The sequence below is a fragment of the Petaurus breviceps genome, unplaced genomic scaffold (assembly GCF_028583685.1).
Source record: "Petaurus breviceps papuanus isolate PSGF00001 unplaced genomic scaffold, PetGlider_PUasm1.0 37, whole genome shotgun sequence".
Taxonomy (NCBI): Eukaryota; Metazoa; Chordata; class Mammalia; order Diprotodontia; family Petauridae; genus Petaurus; species Petaurus breviceps.
The window spans coordinates 42388065-42403277 of NW_027186296.1; the positions used below are offsets into that span (position 1 = coordinate 42388065).

Consider the following 15213-nt stretch of genomic DNA (forward strand, 5'->3'; position numbering starts at 1 on the left):
TGGTAATTTTGGTGAGAGGAGTTTCCATGAAATAATAAAGTCAGAAGTCAGAGTGTAAGGGATCAAAAAGTGAGTAAGAGGTATAAAAAGAACTAGAAGAATGTCTCTGGTATGTAGGTGTCTATAAAAGTCTATAAATAACACTACCTGGAGTAAAAAATCAGGTGTGAAAAAGCTACCAAGTTCACAGGTGGCCCAAGAAGCTACACCAGTTAGAGCATAAATCCACCTAAGAATCTAATAACAATGTTCCTAATACTAGCAGTCCTACTTCCACCTCTCTGTATGTGGAACCTAGAAGATGTTTAATAAATATGACTGGATCAGACCGAATGGTAACTCACATTCAAAAAGGACTTTACATCTGTTTCACCATAAGCCAGTGAGGCAAATCCTGTCATACTAGACTATAGACAGGTATCTTGTGGCAACCAAGCCTCAATCTCATTTCTTGGCTGCTAGCTCCAATCACACCATTGTTTCCATAGCAAAGCCCCCACCAAATTTCAAGCACTCCTTTTAGGTGCAGCTTTCCCTCCGTGGAACATAAGTGCCTTGAAGGCCAGGCTTGTCTTCCTTGATGGTATCTGTAACCTCAGGGCTTGGCACAAGGCCTGGCACACAGTAAGCACTTAATAATTGTTCTATCTAGCTATCTCTGTTTTGTAGATGATAAAAGCAGGGCTCAGCGAAGTTATATGGGACAGGCCTGTGTTTTCAGAGAGCCTGATGTTAGAACTGGGGCTTCTGATTCCAAATTCCATCCTCTTTTCACTAAATCTCTACGTCTAGACTTTCCATTTTACCATTTGCTGAGTCACCAGCCTGACAGCTGGTTGACAGCTGCTGAGAAACTAGATTTCCTGGATCATCATTTATGCCCATTATCTCGCTCCCCAGTGACACGGCCATCACCCTGCTCATGGCCAGGAAGCAAAAAAGGAGGAGGCAATGTGAATCAAATGTAATTAGTACTTCAGGATTTATAGAGCTTTAAGGTACCTTGCATCAGATGCAAAGGCAGTTTGGGTGCCCTGGGTCTGGATTTTTACCCTGAACATGAATGATGACATCATAGTCCAACCTTCTTTAAAGAACCCTCTCAACTTCTCAGACTAGCAAGACTGGCTAGAAACACAAGAAGTTTCCAAAGTTGCCTCTTGATGAGGAAAGATTCCATTCAGAATGGAATTTATCCAATCCATTTCTTTGCATGAATGAATTCAAAAGAATCCCTTTATGTGTATTCTCATAATGAGTAAAAAAAATTCTGGAAATCCTAAAGCTCCTTATGTTATCTGGTTGTTTTGGGGTGTTGTTATTGTTGTTTGTAGGGGGAGATAGATTTTGGATAAAATAGAAGTTGGCAGTTTGGAAGAAGCTCAGAGATAATCCATCCCAATCTCCACTTTATATAAATAAGGGAACTTCTGCCAAGAGGAGAGGTGATCTACCCAAGGTCACACAGCTAACAAACAGCCAAGGATGGCCTTTTTGACTTGAAATCCAGCATTCTTTCTACAATGCATTTCAAACTGTGAGAGGAAGGGATGAGACAGGAACAAGTAGGGATGAGAAGCCAAGAAATGGAAAACAATCACTAAGGATCCTATAAACTTAACAAAAATGTGGCATACGTTGGGTAATACACAGGCTTTGGGTTTTTGTTTTAGTTGGTCTTTAAATTGAAGAAATCAAGAATCCACAGTGATCTTCATAGTGGAAGATAAATACATATTAAAAGTCATTCCAGAAGGGCTGAAGTTTATCCAGAATGACTTTTTTCCCCCTAGGGCTGCCTGTAATTTCTACTTCACTTCGCCTACAAACACAAGTGTATTTATTTCTCAAGCCAGCTGTTTTTCAGCTGCACTGAATAGCTGTTATCAGCTGCTGGCCCTAGAAGAACACGGTCATACATGCATGTGTCCCAAACCATTCTCCACAAAAGGCAGTCCCAAGAAGTTGTTTCTGTTCTTGGCAGTTGCTGCAGAGCAAAGAAAGATGCTGAGGAATGACTAAAACCAGAAATCAAAGCTGTATTAGATGTTCCCCTTGAAAAGTGAGAGTTCCAAAGACCTATCAACTTTAAGACTTTCAAGATTTTAAAATAAGATATATTAATAAATTCCTAAGAGTTATACCCTTATTATTGAGTAGAAAACAGTAGATCTGCCTTGAAATAGCGAGAGATACTGATAAAGATTTTATTGTCTGATATTAAAAGAGAGTGGTTGTTGGGGGGGGGGGGGGGGTTGGCTGGAGAGGAAAGAAATGAACTCAGCATCCAAGAACGACAAGTACTTGTACTCTTGCTAACCTGACAGCTAGATGAGAAGTTCCAGAGAAAACTGGGACCATTTCAATGAAGCGAAAAGCTACTCAAAACAGATTCTGGGATTAATAACTTTGGTATTTTGAAATAACAAATGAGTTATTTGGGTACTATATGTTTATGTTATATTTAAGGCTGCATTTGAGTTTGATATGTAGGATACTTTATCCCTTTTTTTTTTCCCTAACGGATCCCTCAAAATGTTAATGTTAATTAGAGAAGTCCAAGGAAGAAGTGGTTAAAAGAAAATTTTGGAAGACAAGGGGCAGAAGGGAAATCTGTGCTCATACTTTGATTTCCTTAACAAAGTTTCTGTTATATTTCCCCGCCGGAAAGAGAGAGAGAGAGAGAACAAATCTGCAGTTACCTTTTATTCACATGTAACAAAGTATGCAAACTTGCAAAAAAAAAAGATAATAAATCTACAGTTACATTGTATACATATGTAACAGAATATGCAAACTCTTGCTTTTAGATTTGGATAATTAATAAGTAAAAATAGAAGGTAATCAATAAATACCTTTGGATTTATTTGATTAAGTATTAGAAGTCACCTGATGAATTGAGAATGTAATCAGGTACTGACTGATTGTAAACAAACTATTTCAGTTTAAGATTTATGAGCATCTGAAAACTAATTGCTACCAAAATCAGAGGTTAGTTTGTGATAGTATTGTAATTGAAATAGAATGGGTACTTGGTTTATTCTTTGCTCATGGAGGGGCTTTCAACAGGTGGTTTGGAGTCCTCGAGAATTGTCTAACAGAGCTTCAGGGTATCATTCTTCCATTCATGGCATTCCACCAGTTCCTATCCAAATGATATCCCCCCCATCCCTGGCTTCATCCACAAAGCCTCCCCTGACTAGTGAAATGAGATTTCTTCATATGGACTTCAACAACACTTACCATCTGTGTACCATTCATTTGGCAGCCAACCATAACCTTTTGCATTCTTGTTTGAATCATTCTCTCGTTAGTGATCTCCCCATGCACAGAACCAATGGGAAGCTCTTTGAGAGCAAAGACAGAATCTTAGACCTCTCTAAATCCTCAAATCACCTAGCATAGGGCTTTGCAGAATAATGAATGCTCAACAAATACTTATTACTTGGAATAAGTCCGTTTATTTCTCTCTCAGTGGTGTCTCATCAAAAGCAATACCACACTTTATATGCTTCAAAAGTATTTTTTGCTTGTTTTTGCACTAAGTGGAAGCAGATCAGGTAGATAATCTGCCTACATAGAGCAGAAGTATGCCAGCTTAACCCATTGGCAAATTGTTAAATTTTTAGTGTGAGCATCATATCTATGAAATCAACAAATATTACCAATAAGGACTGGATTTGTTGTTTCCTGATTGTCTAGACTTTAAAAATGCAATGGGGAAAGTGTTAATTGCAAACTGAAACTTAAAAGTATATCAAACATATATATATGTAAAATATGTGTGTGTATATATATATACACACACACATATATGGGGAGAGAGATTTGGTTTTGTGTTGTTTTGGTTTTAGTTTGGGGTTTTTTTAGGGGTTTTTTGGGGGGCAGGGTCAGTTAAATATTTACCAATACACCACAGGATCATATCCCCAACCTACTTGGTTCATTAATGTAGTAACTTCGAGACTCCCTGCTCTGGGGTAAGGGTTTACCAAATCAATGAAAGAACTTGAGCAGAAAAGAGCCACACATTTGGTTTTATGTGGCAATCACAGCAGTAACAAAAGGCTTCCTAATCAATCTGACATTCTTTGCAGTTATTACCTCATCCCAGCTAGCAACTCACACTTACTTTTCCCAGCCCAGCCACTGAGTACAGAAGCAATATAAATGAAAAAAAAAGTCATAATAAATTATTATTATTAGACTGCCAAGTGCAGGCTAGGAAGCTGTTTCTCATTGTATTCTAATCTACCATTGCCACTGTCTGAAGGCTTAGATATTGCTATGATAGGTACCTTAGGAATACTCAAGAACAAACAGAAGAACATCCTATTAAAATTGCATTTGTGTTTCTGTCTTCTTTGATGGGCTTCATTCTGTTGCCACAGAGGCAGATAATGTGCTAAGCTCAAACAATGTCTACTCAAAACAGAGCTCTCTCTGCTGAGGTTTGCTTTTGTTTCCCTAGCCAAGAAAGCACCATGAGTATGGGTGTACCTCACTTTAGGAAAATTCACTGTACAATAAACCCCAAAGTTATAGAACAGATAAAACTGGAGGGCTTCCCTAAGGATAAACCAAGGATTATTTCTGTTATAAAGGACTGCTTTGTCTTATTCAAATGTCCAGTTCCCCTATGGCATTTAAATTTTATATTTCTGAATACTTAATTTTCACACAACTTTTCAGCAATAACATTTAATTATCATAAAAGACAAAGTATTCCTTTAAAAAATAGAGTAAAAATTCACATAGATCATATGCACATATATATGTATACACATCTATATAATACTGTGCTTGCTTTCAAAAATGAAGATGAACTACTGCCATATGATTCCTATGATTCCAATGCTTCACCCTGCTTTTTTCCCAGTAATAAGAGGTTCTGCTATGTCTGTACTATCCTTCCTATTCTTCCTTGTCACCAGTGACAGGCTAGCTAAGGTGAGGAGTTCAGTATTTGCCCAGGGAATACAGCAAAGCTAACAACCAGAGGGAGCCCACACACATGCATATGTATATTCAGTATAGACAGACAGATGTGAACACACAAAAAAAGTCTGCATAGGAGCTCAAGACTAGAGACTCCAGATGTGAGGTAAAAGAATCAGCATACAAAGACTTCATTAATCTTAAATTTTCTCAAAAAAGTAACCATAAAGAATGTTTGGGAATATCCAAAGGATATTAGATATATATGAATACAGAAAAGAAGGGGAAGGATGCGGTGTTTAGAAGCAGAGTGGGGAAGACATACTCGGTTAACTCAAGGAGTCTTTGTCCCTAGGTGGGAAAATTATCTACCTTCCAAGTGAGAAACTTCCTCCTTCCCTCCCCCTGCAAAAAAATCCTCCACCACCACCTCACACTATATAAAATTAATGGCTTATATGAGATCTTGGTGGGGTGGCTAGGAGGTGCAGTGAATAGAGAACGGGCCCTGGAGTCAGGAGGACCTGAGTTCAAATCTGACCTCAGACACTTGACACACTTACTAGCCGTGTGACCTTGGGCAAGTCACTTAACCCCAACTGCCTTCCAAAAAAAAAAAAAGATCTCAGCTGAAGACTAAGTTCTTGATATTGGTTCTAGGGGACCAAAGAAAAACACTTCCTCACTAGGGTAAAAATATAAGGGGACTGTGATGATGAAGGCTGCATAAGGTGAGACAAGGAGAAAGAGTTGGTGCTCAAGTCTTTTTCTTGGTGACAGGGGAGAGTTCTATAAAAGTTAGGGTGAGGAGATATCAGGAAATAGCCATGGTACAAAAAGTAAAAAGGATTTCTGAAACAAGATAAACTAACACATGCCTCAAATTCTACTATTATTAATATCATCACATTTACTTAGACTCTTCAATTCCCATTTTTCTAATGTTTTGACATCAAATGTTTCCTCATTCTTTCTCTTAGTAATGAAAGGTCAAACTGAAAAGGATAACCGGGTAAGTCATGTGCCAAAACCTGGGTAACCCCAAGTACTTTAGTTCTCATTTCATCAGCTCAATTACTGAAGACCTCCTCTCCAATCATCTCCCACACAGACTATCTTCCTTTCTCCTTTACAGATCCTGCAGTGAAATCACCACAACTGACTTCCAGATTTCTGAGTCACCCTCTCCATTACAAGTTCAGGCAGAATGTGCAGCTGGATGTCGAACTCAAGACAAAAAGACTGAGCAATCAGGGGAATTAAATTGCTCCGTTCGGGTCACACCTTCCCCACCCCCACCATCATCACTTTCTCTGATGTGAAAGTCTTTGCTATACAATCCTGCCTCAGTGTAACTAACACAGCTGCCCTGGGAAAAGACTCCTTGCCAAACCAAATCCACTATGTTGTCAAAGCATTCCGGTTACACAGGGAGCGCTACTTGATTGGCTGCCACTGATCTCAAAAGGACTATTAAAGGTATTTTATCACTGAAATATTTCCATTAAAAAAAATCTAGTAGGCCCATTGCCCTATGTTCCCTCTTTAAGAAGACCTCTTTTCCTCCAAGGCCCTTGATTTCTGTCCAAGTTTTCTGCTGCAGAATGGGTGATCCAGATCTCCCAGTGATGGAGCAGTAAAGAACACCCAGATGTACACACCAGAGAGGACATACATGTGACACTTATCACGGGAAAGGGAGCCAAAGGCAACCACAGAGCCCAGGAAATGTCTCCAAAGAAATGGACCATATGAATTGCAACTCTTTTTGATAGCATTTTCTCAATCCCTTAAAGACTAAAGCTTCGTAGGGCAGACTGCCCAGGGTAGATTATCAGCAAAGATATGACCAAAGATAGAGAATATTTTTAAAAAGTAAACCCAAGAGTCACCACTGGAAACAATTCAAACCCAAAACTGAGGGCTAATCTAGGCATGTGGAAGGGATCTGCCAAATAGGGAGCTAGCTGAAATTCAGAAGGAAAAGACCAATTTTGGGGTGGCTAGGTTAGGGCATAGCAGAACGCACAGTGAATTTTATTAGCCTTTCACCATCTTGTCATTGCACACTCCAGTGAAACATGGAATATACAAGTGCCTGCCAAATGACAATAGGAAATCTGACCCTTGCTGAAATTTGCTTCCAACACATTTTCAAAAACACAACAAGGGATAACTTCAAAAGATGGAGTATAGTCACTATGTAGAGCTGTGTAAGGCAGGAGAAGACAGAGCATGGCTCGTCACATGGCAAATCAGGGCCCAGGTGGCCCTCTTCCAACAAGAACATCAGGAAAACCAGACGATTAGGAGGTCAAGTTCAAAACAGTTTTACAAGCATCAGCTGTAGTCACACGCTCAAGAATTATCTCCACAAATCCATGGTTCAGGTTGCAGAAAGAATTGTCCTTTCAGTTTTAGGATGGCTAGAAATATTTGACTATCTCTTGGATACTAAATGTTAAGGAGATGGAGATAAAGACAGTTAGTCATCAGCCAATGAAGCATTTATTAAGTGCTTACTATGTGCTAAGTACTGGAAATGAAAAGAAAAGCAGAAAACAGACAGCCCCTGCCCTCTAGAAGCCCACATTCTGAAGGGGGAGACAATATGTAAAGAACTAGATACATAAGAGATATATACAGAGACAATGGAGTATTCTGAAAGGGGAAGGCATCAGCAGCTCAGGAGACAGGGAAAAGTCTCCTACAAAAGGTGGGCTTTGAACTAAGTCCTGAAGAAACCTAGGGAAAGTAAGGGTCCAGGATGAGGAGACAGAGAATTACAGGCAAGCACAGCAATGCCTACAAAGACAAGGAGATGGTGGATCTTGTGTGTAGAACTGCAAGATCAATGTTTTGACTTTTAGAATGCACAGAGGGGAAGTAAGGTGCAAGACAATGGGAAAGGTAAGAAAGGGCCAGCTTACAAAGAGCTTTAAATGTCAAACAAAGGATTTTACATTTGATTTTGGCAGTAACAGGGAAGCCACTGGAGTCATTCAGCAGGGGGTGACATGGTCAGACCTATGCAAAACATCAGTCATCTTGGTAGCTGAAGGGACAATGTGATAATGGACTTATGAACAGCAAGAGCAGTGACTAGGCTTTCATATTACTCCATGCAAAATGAGAAGGGGGCCTAAACCAGGACTGTGGCTCCATGAATGAAGCAAGGGGAGGAACATATGAAAATTGTAGCAAGGTAAAAACAATAAGATCTGACAATGGATTAGAGGGGTGGGGTGAGCAAGAATGAGGTATCCAGGATGATGCTGAAGCTACAAACTGGGGTGACTGGGAGGATGGTACAGTAACGAAGTTTACAAGTGAGGAAAGTCTGAGGAGGAAGATCATTCATTCTGCTTTGGATGTGTTGAATTTAAGATGTCGATAGGATATCTAGAAGCTCACAGCTGAGGGCGCCAGACAAAAAAGATATCAAATGATAAGAGAAGAATCAAATGCTAAACTATAATCCTGGATGCAAGTGCAGAGGAATTTTAAGAAGGGAGAAAGAAATGCAGACTAGAATGATGAAGGAGGTCTTTGCGGAAGTGCTGGGACAAAAGGTGGGTCTTCAAATCTAAAATCACAAAATTAGAATGTTAGAACTATAAAGGACCTTTGAGATTACATAATACAACATGCTGATTTTAATAATGGGGAAATTCAAAGTAAAATAAATTCCCATATCCAACACAACCATGTGTACAAGCACTGGAAACAAAACAAAACAAAACACCTCCCAGAACCACCCCCACCAAAAATTATTACATAGCATTTTAAAAGATTACAAATACAAAAGAACTGAAAACTCAAGGGATGCCTATCGATTGGAGATGGCTGAACAAGTGTAGTATTTAATTGTGATGGAATACCACAGTGCTATAGGAAATAATGAGCAGAATGGTTTCAGAAAAACTTGGGAAGTCTTATATGAACTGATAAAAAGTAAAATGAGAACCAGGAGAACAACATACACAGTAACAGCAATATTTTAACAATCATCAGCCATGACATACCATAAAACAATCAAAAATCAATATTGCAAAACTATGAATAACCAGCTTGGCCCCAAAGAAAAGATGTGACCTCTCTCCACTCCTTTGCAGAGATCAAGAGTGAAATACTGCATATGTTAGACATTTTCAATGTATTCATCAGTTTTGCCGAATTTTTTTTCTTTTTTTAACTTATCTGTTACAAGAAACAGCTTTCTAAGAAGGGGAAAAGGAAGGAATACATGGGAAATCTTTTTAACTGATAATTTTCTTAAGATCATGAAAAATCAGATTTTTTAAAAATGTTAAAAATGAATGTTAAGAAATAAATACAGAGCATCATAATTCTCATTTGGAAAACAGTACATCTAGAAAAGTTTACTTCCTGTTATTATGAACTCTTCTTAATGATGTTCAGCATAATTCCACTCTGAGTGATTCTAACTACAAGAAAACGAATTGTTAGCAACTGATATTTACCCACTACAACCTTAGAAAATGCAAAAATTATATAAGGAAAAAGGAAGAGGCAGCTTACTCCAAGAGAGCTGGAAGGTCCCGAACAAAGCTCCAGCGTCAGGAATAAGCATAATTTATGCAGAGGGCTGTGGGATAGTCTGCCCCAATGGTGGCCATCCATAGTTAATCACCCTCAGAGGTAACCACCTTCAAATAAGAAGCCGAAGGTCAACTTTTTTTAAAAGTCCTTTTACATACAATCATCCTAATCAATCCTAACTCCACAAAGTGAAGTATTAGCTCAATTTTATAGAAAAGGACACAAAGAAATGGTGTGTTTATCATCATCATCATCATCACTGTCACTAGGCTATGCCCACAACATAAATTACAGGCAGAGTCAGGTTATAACATGATACTACTTCATTCCAAGGTCTGTGGCTAATCACATCTCTGCCAGACTGGAAAAGCAAGGTCTCATCCTATGGCATTGTTCTTATCTAGCAACTGTATCACATTGGTACCTCGTACCAAAGGAACAGGTAAGTATAATACTGACTAACTAGTAATGAACAGGTACTTAGAAAATCAAACCTGAACTCAAGGTCTTTTGTCCAAGGAGACATTCCAACACTCCACAGAAGACCCAGGCCAGAAGGGATTAAGACTTGATACTGTGTGATTCACTACTACAATGATGCTTACTTACCCTCCTTATAACCATTTTCATAGGAAACATGAGACATTCACTCCAAGGGCACCAACATTTGGACACTGAAAACCTGACAGTGACTAACGAGTTGTTTCACTTAGTTCTACAGTTTACAAGTGGTTTGGCATCCCACAGACCCTTGTGGTGATGCAAAGCCCAGACTGAAGAGCCAAAACAGTAACACAAAAACCATAAAAGCAGGAAAGCTTCATTTTCTACTTTTTCTTTACCACAGCCAGATCAGCTCTGAAAACAGAAGTCCCTTGTGAGCTGCCTTTAATTCTTAATCAAAGCAGGAGGAAAATTGTCTCCAGACACTTCTTTTTCACCTCTCCCCTAAACACAAGAGATCATGACAAGTCATTCTGGGGCAGAATCAAAATATGGAAAACACAGTCGCTAAAAAATATACTTTGTCCTCCAAGTGAACTGCCTGAACTCTGCAAATGTGATCCAAAGAAGCTAGTTTATATACTTCCTATTTTCCATGTTCATTCTGGCCTCCCTTAATCAAGGTTCTTCAGACTGTCCTGAAGTAAGGCAAACCCAGTAAGGATAAAGTGCTTTAAACCTCCACTATTCAGGTAGAAACTGGTAAACTGCTACCAAAGAAAGGGCAAAACAGGAATTGAGACAAGAAGAAATAATACAAGCAATCAGCAAAGTCTGCTGTACTATTGACAACCCTCTCCTTTCTATTCAAGTCCTTAATCCTTAATGATAGGGAAGCAATTTTATTTATCATTAAGGCTTAAGTAAATGCCACATGCCTTGTCTGTGTGTTGAGTCAGAGACTATCCCAAACATCACTGTGTTGCCCTGACTATTTCCAATGCCACTTCCAGTTCTTAGCCTATCACCCTCCCCAGTACACTTCCACCAGTTATTAGCTGCATTTTGTTCACTTCAAAGCTTAGGGAAATCACTCTTTTTTAAGATCTTATTATGTGAGCTATCTCAGTCCCAACTTGAGCATTTCTTGATACATGTTCCCTGATTTTATATAAAACTCCCTTTAAAATAAATACTGAATTACAGTGTAATTAAACTAGGGCATCATTATTCGCTTTGTGAAATAATTCTTCCCTTTATTCACAGGATTCTTGCATTAGTTGTTGTTCCATTGTTGTTCAGTAATGTCCAATTCTCTGTGACCCCATCTGGTGTTTTCTTAGCAAGGATACTAGAATGTTCTGTGTAAGGGTAGAGGAATTTGAAGATCTACCCTGCCCTTTAACGGACCTCACTTGGAGCCCAGCAAGAGAAGCCTGCTTAGGCAAGATTTGTTTTTTAGAAAGACCCACACTTTCTGTTACTTTGTAATTAGGCAGTGGGTCATAAAAGTTGTGATATCCTCTGACCCTGAATAAGGGTATATAAATTCTGAGGTGGGGTTTTGCTCTGGGGCTCACTCATGGGAATAGTTGAGTGATTTGGCCAGATGAGACTATGGGTAGCTATGGAGTCACTCCCCCCACCCCCCACCCCCAAAGCTTTGAAAACCCAGAAGTTGGTGCTTCTCTCTTTGATAACTAACTATGTATGTATGTAGTCAGATACCTAGAAGCCCTGTATACTGGTCTGCTGAACTGTCTTATTTTCTCTGTCTATATTTTTTGTCTGCTTGTGATTTCTGTTTGTATTTTCTGAAGTTCAGGGTGCTGATTTTTTCCCCTGAACTAAGTAAATGATATATATGTTCGATTAAAGTAAGACTGTTGGGGGAGGGTAGGTGGCACAGTGAATAGAGCACCGACCCTGGAATCAGGAGGACCTGAGTTCAAATCTGGCCTCAGACAGTTAACACAAAAACTAGCCATGTAACCTTAGGCAAGTCACTTAACCCCAATTGCCCTCCAAAGAGCAAAAAAAAAAAAAAAAAGTAAGTCTGTTAACCCCTTATGAGTTGCTTTCATTTAGAAAAGCAGATCAAAGAACCCATGCTAGCATCCATCCTGGGTATGTTAGGGTGCTTGCTGTTACAGTTTGTCATTTCCTTTTCCAGTTTGTTTTACAGATGAGGAAACGGAGGTCAACAGGGTTAAGTGACTTTCACAGGGCCACATAGCTAGTAAGCACCTGAGGTCTGATCTGAATTCTGGTCTTCTTGATTCCAGGTCTGGCACTCTATTGATTGTCTCGCCTAACTGCCCCATAAATGCATTAGGGATACTCACTAAAATAAGAGATTTATGAAAATTGGATTTACTAACATCTCTTACATAAAGAATTCTTTTCCTCTAGTCTTCTCTCCTCTACATCTTTGTCTGGTAGGGTTTTGCCAGAGAGATAAGAAAAATAATAACAAAGATGAAGGAATCATTTCACTGGCATTATTGTCACACAACAAAAATAAGTCAGAACCACCAAAGTCTTTAGAATAAACTAGATAAGTTCTGTAATCTAGAAAATAGATGAGCTACTTACACAGTTTTCAACCAATCGGTCCAGAAATTTGGTGAAGGATGATAAATCTGCTGTTTAGTCCAAGAACCAGAAGCAACCAAATCCAGATGTTGTCTTGCTGGAGAATCCTATTAGAAGAGGAATAAAAGAACTATTTGAATTCAAACATCATGATGGATGAGTGAAATAATGCTCTGAAAACATTGCACACAAGTAAACCTGACTTTAAAGGGAGAAGGAAAATCCCATATGATATAAAGTACTTAAAGATATAGTACCTAGAACTGACTGATTTTTCCTAAAAAAAAAAAAAAAAAAAAAAAAAACCACCTCTGGAGAATCACATATTCTGGCAACTCAAGAGGTCAACTTGCTAAGTATATTTCCAGACATTAACAAAGTCATCAAATCATCAAGTTGGATGGAACCTTAGAGATCTAACATCAACATGGTATGGATAGCAAAACTGAATGGGTTAAGTGATGTGCATACGGTTGCAAAGCTGGTTAGTAGCAGAATCAACACTGGAAAATGTTTCTGGGCTTACAAAAATAAGTTTACAGACCCAGATTCATAGATTATCCATCTGTAATCTACCTTCATAATAAAATAATTTTTTCCACAAACTGCTTTCTGGACATCCCTAGCCACACAAAGATGGCTGCAGGGACAAGTCTCATCTCTCTTCCCTTTCCCATTCCTCTCTTCCCTCCCCTCATCTCCTAAAGTCTGGTTATCCACATAAATAAACTTTTGCTTTTCCTTAAACTTTAATTAATGTAGAACTGATTGCTTTTCAGCACGGGAAAAAGGCAGTCAAGAGTTTTAGAGAGACCATGTAATAGGGAAAAAAAAAAGATACAGCCCCTCCAAAAAAATCAAAAGTGAATGTAGTAAATATTATTTAAAAAAAAAAAGCAGGATGTAAATGAAGAGGAAGGAGAAGACAACTCAAACCTAGCTCACTGTAGAAGTGGGAGGTCCACAGGGGTTACACATTACACATATTTCTTGACCTTTTCAATGTATCAATCAGTTGTACTGATTTTTTTTTTCTTTGAACAACACTATCATATAGGATCACTCTTTGGAAAGGCAAGGGAGAAGGCAGCTTGAGATAACTATAAAGATGAAAGAAACAAAAGACAACAATAAAAACTTTTAAAAGAAAAGTTTTGGAGAGAACACCCAACACTTAATAACAGACGCATCTATGGCATGAAAAGGAAAGAGCTGTTTTAAATGTAATAAAATTGATAGTCACAGGCATAGTGACCAAATCCTTACACTGTTGCAGATTCATAAAAAATGGGAGATCCTTCAGAGATATCTGACAAACCATTTCTAAAGGCAGTGAGGACTCAGACTTCAGCTAAAGTTTGCTTGGCCAAAATGTTTCTCCCTCTACAAGAGAAGACTAAAAGTACAAAATGCTAATTCCCTAAGATATGTGGTTCCTAATGATGGACTTTGAAAAACTTAAGTCTACTAATCACATGCCTAAACCAAAACCAACTGCTCCTCTTCTGCTCAGAATATAACAACAGCTTTGAAAGTTAACTGAAAACTTTCATTTTAATGCAATTTCCACCAAGTCTGATTACTTGCCTCCTGCGGAAGAGTGGGTGGCAGGCATTACCAGGCTCAGACAACCACATAACAGGAATAAATTCTCAAGAATTAATAGTCAAATTTGAATATAAGGCTTAAATTTTTTAAATGTTGTATTCTGCTTCCTAGTAATTAGTCTTATCATTGTCATTTAGAGCCAACCTTTTCTGCATGTAATTTATACATTTCCTCCTCTCTTCCCCAGAGCACTAAATAGGTTTTCTGAGATGCAACCCTAGGGTTCCCTCCATTATTTACCAAGTTCTCTTGGCATAAAGTGGAATTGAGGCAGTGAGATAATTTATTTTGAAACTACAGCAACCACTCATATTTTTTTTTTCTTTTTACTATGGCAATTCCACTAGGAGCAGAGAAAATGCACAGCACACTGCACCCATGCTTTGCTGTGGTCCAATCCAAGATGATGTACAACCTCGTCCCCGCCTTGTTCTGCCATTCTGTAAAATGAATTCTTTACTAACATAGGATTATGGCTTCCTAGATTTAAAGGTAAAAGAGACCTCAGTGGCTGCTGAGTCTAACCCCTTCATTTTGCAATCAGTGAACACCAAATATTTATTAAACACTTAACAAGTGCCCTGCACTGTGCTAAATTCTGGAAGTACAATTTTGCAGATGAGGAAACAGAGGTTAAATGACTAGCCCATGGTCACAGGAGTAGTGTGACGAGAGTGATGTTACTAAGTAAAAGGGCCAATGCAAATTTAAACCAACAGGCCAAATAAGTTTCAAGAAAAGTATCTGGCCTCAAATGTAAAACTTTTAAAAAAAGAATCTAATTCTCAAGCTGCTCAAGGTAAATATCACTAAATTATAGCCTGGTTTCTTTAAATAGTTAAATGGAGCAAAATTTATGTTCTCTGGGTATTCCCTGAGTTATTAGGTGTAAAAAACATTTATAACCTTTCCCCTCCACCCTTAAAAGGTGAGAAAGTTAGCTTCAAGTTTAATGACATTCTGTGGCAGGTATCTCACAGACACACAGACACACACAGACACACACAGACACACACAGACACACACACACACACACACACACACACACACACACACACACACACA

General features: G+C 38.6%; 1 protein-coding gene across 1 annotated transcript in view; it reads right to left on the bottom strand.

Moving 5' to 3' along the window:
- Positions 1-15213, bottom strand: part of TLN2 (talin 2) — a 569404-nt gene that overhangs the window by 451876 nt on the left and 102315 nt on the right. The window contains exon 5 of the mRNA XM_069098382.1: positions 12541-12647. The gene's annotated coding sequence lies outside the window, so the exon portion shown is untranslated. The remainder of the gene's footprint in view (positions 1-12540; positions 12648-15213) is intronic.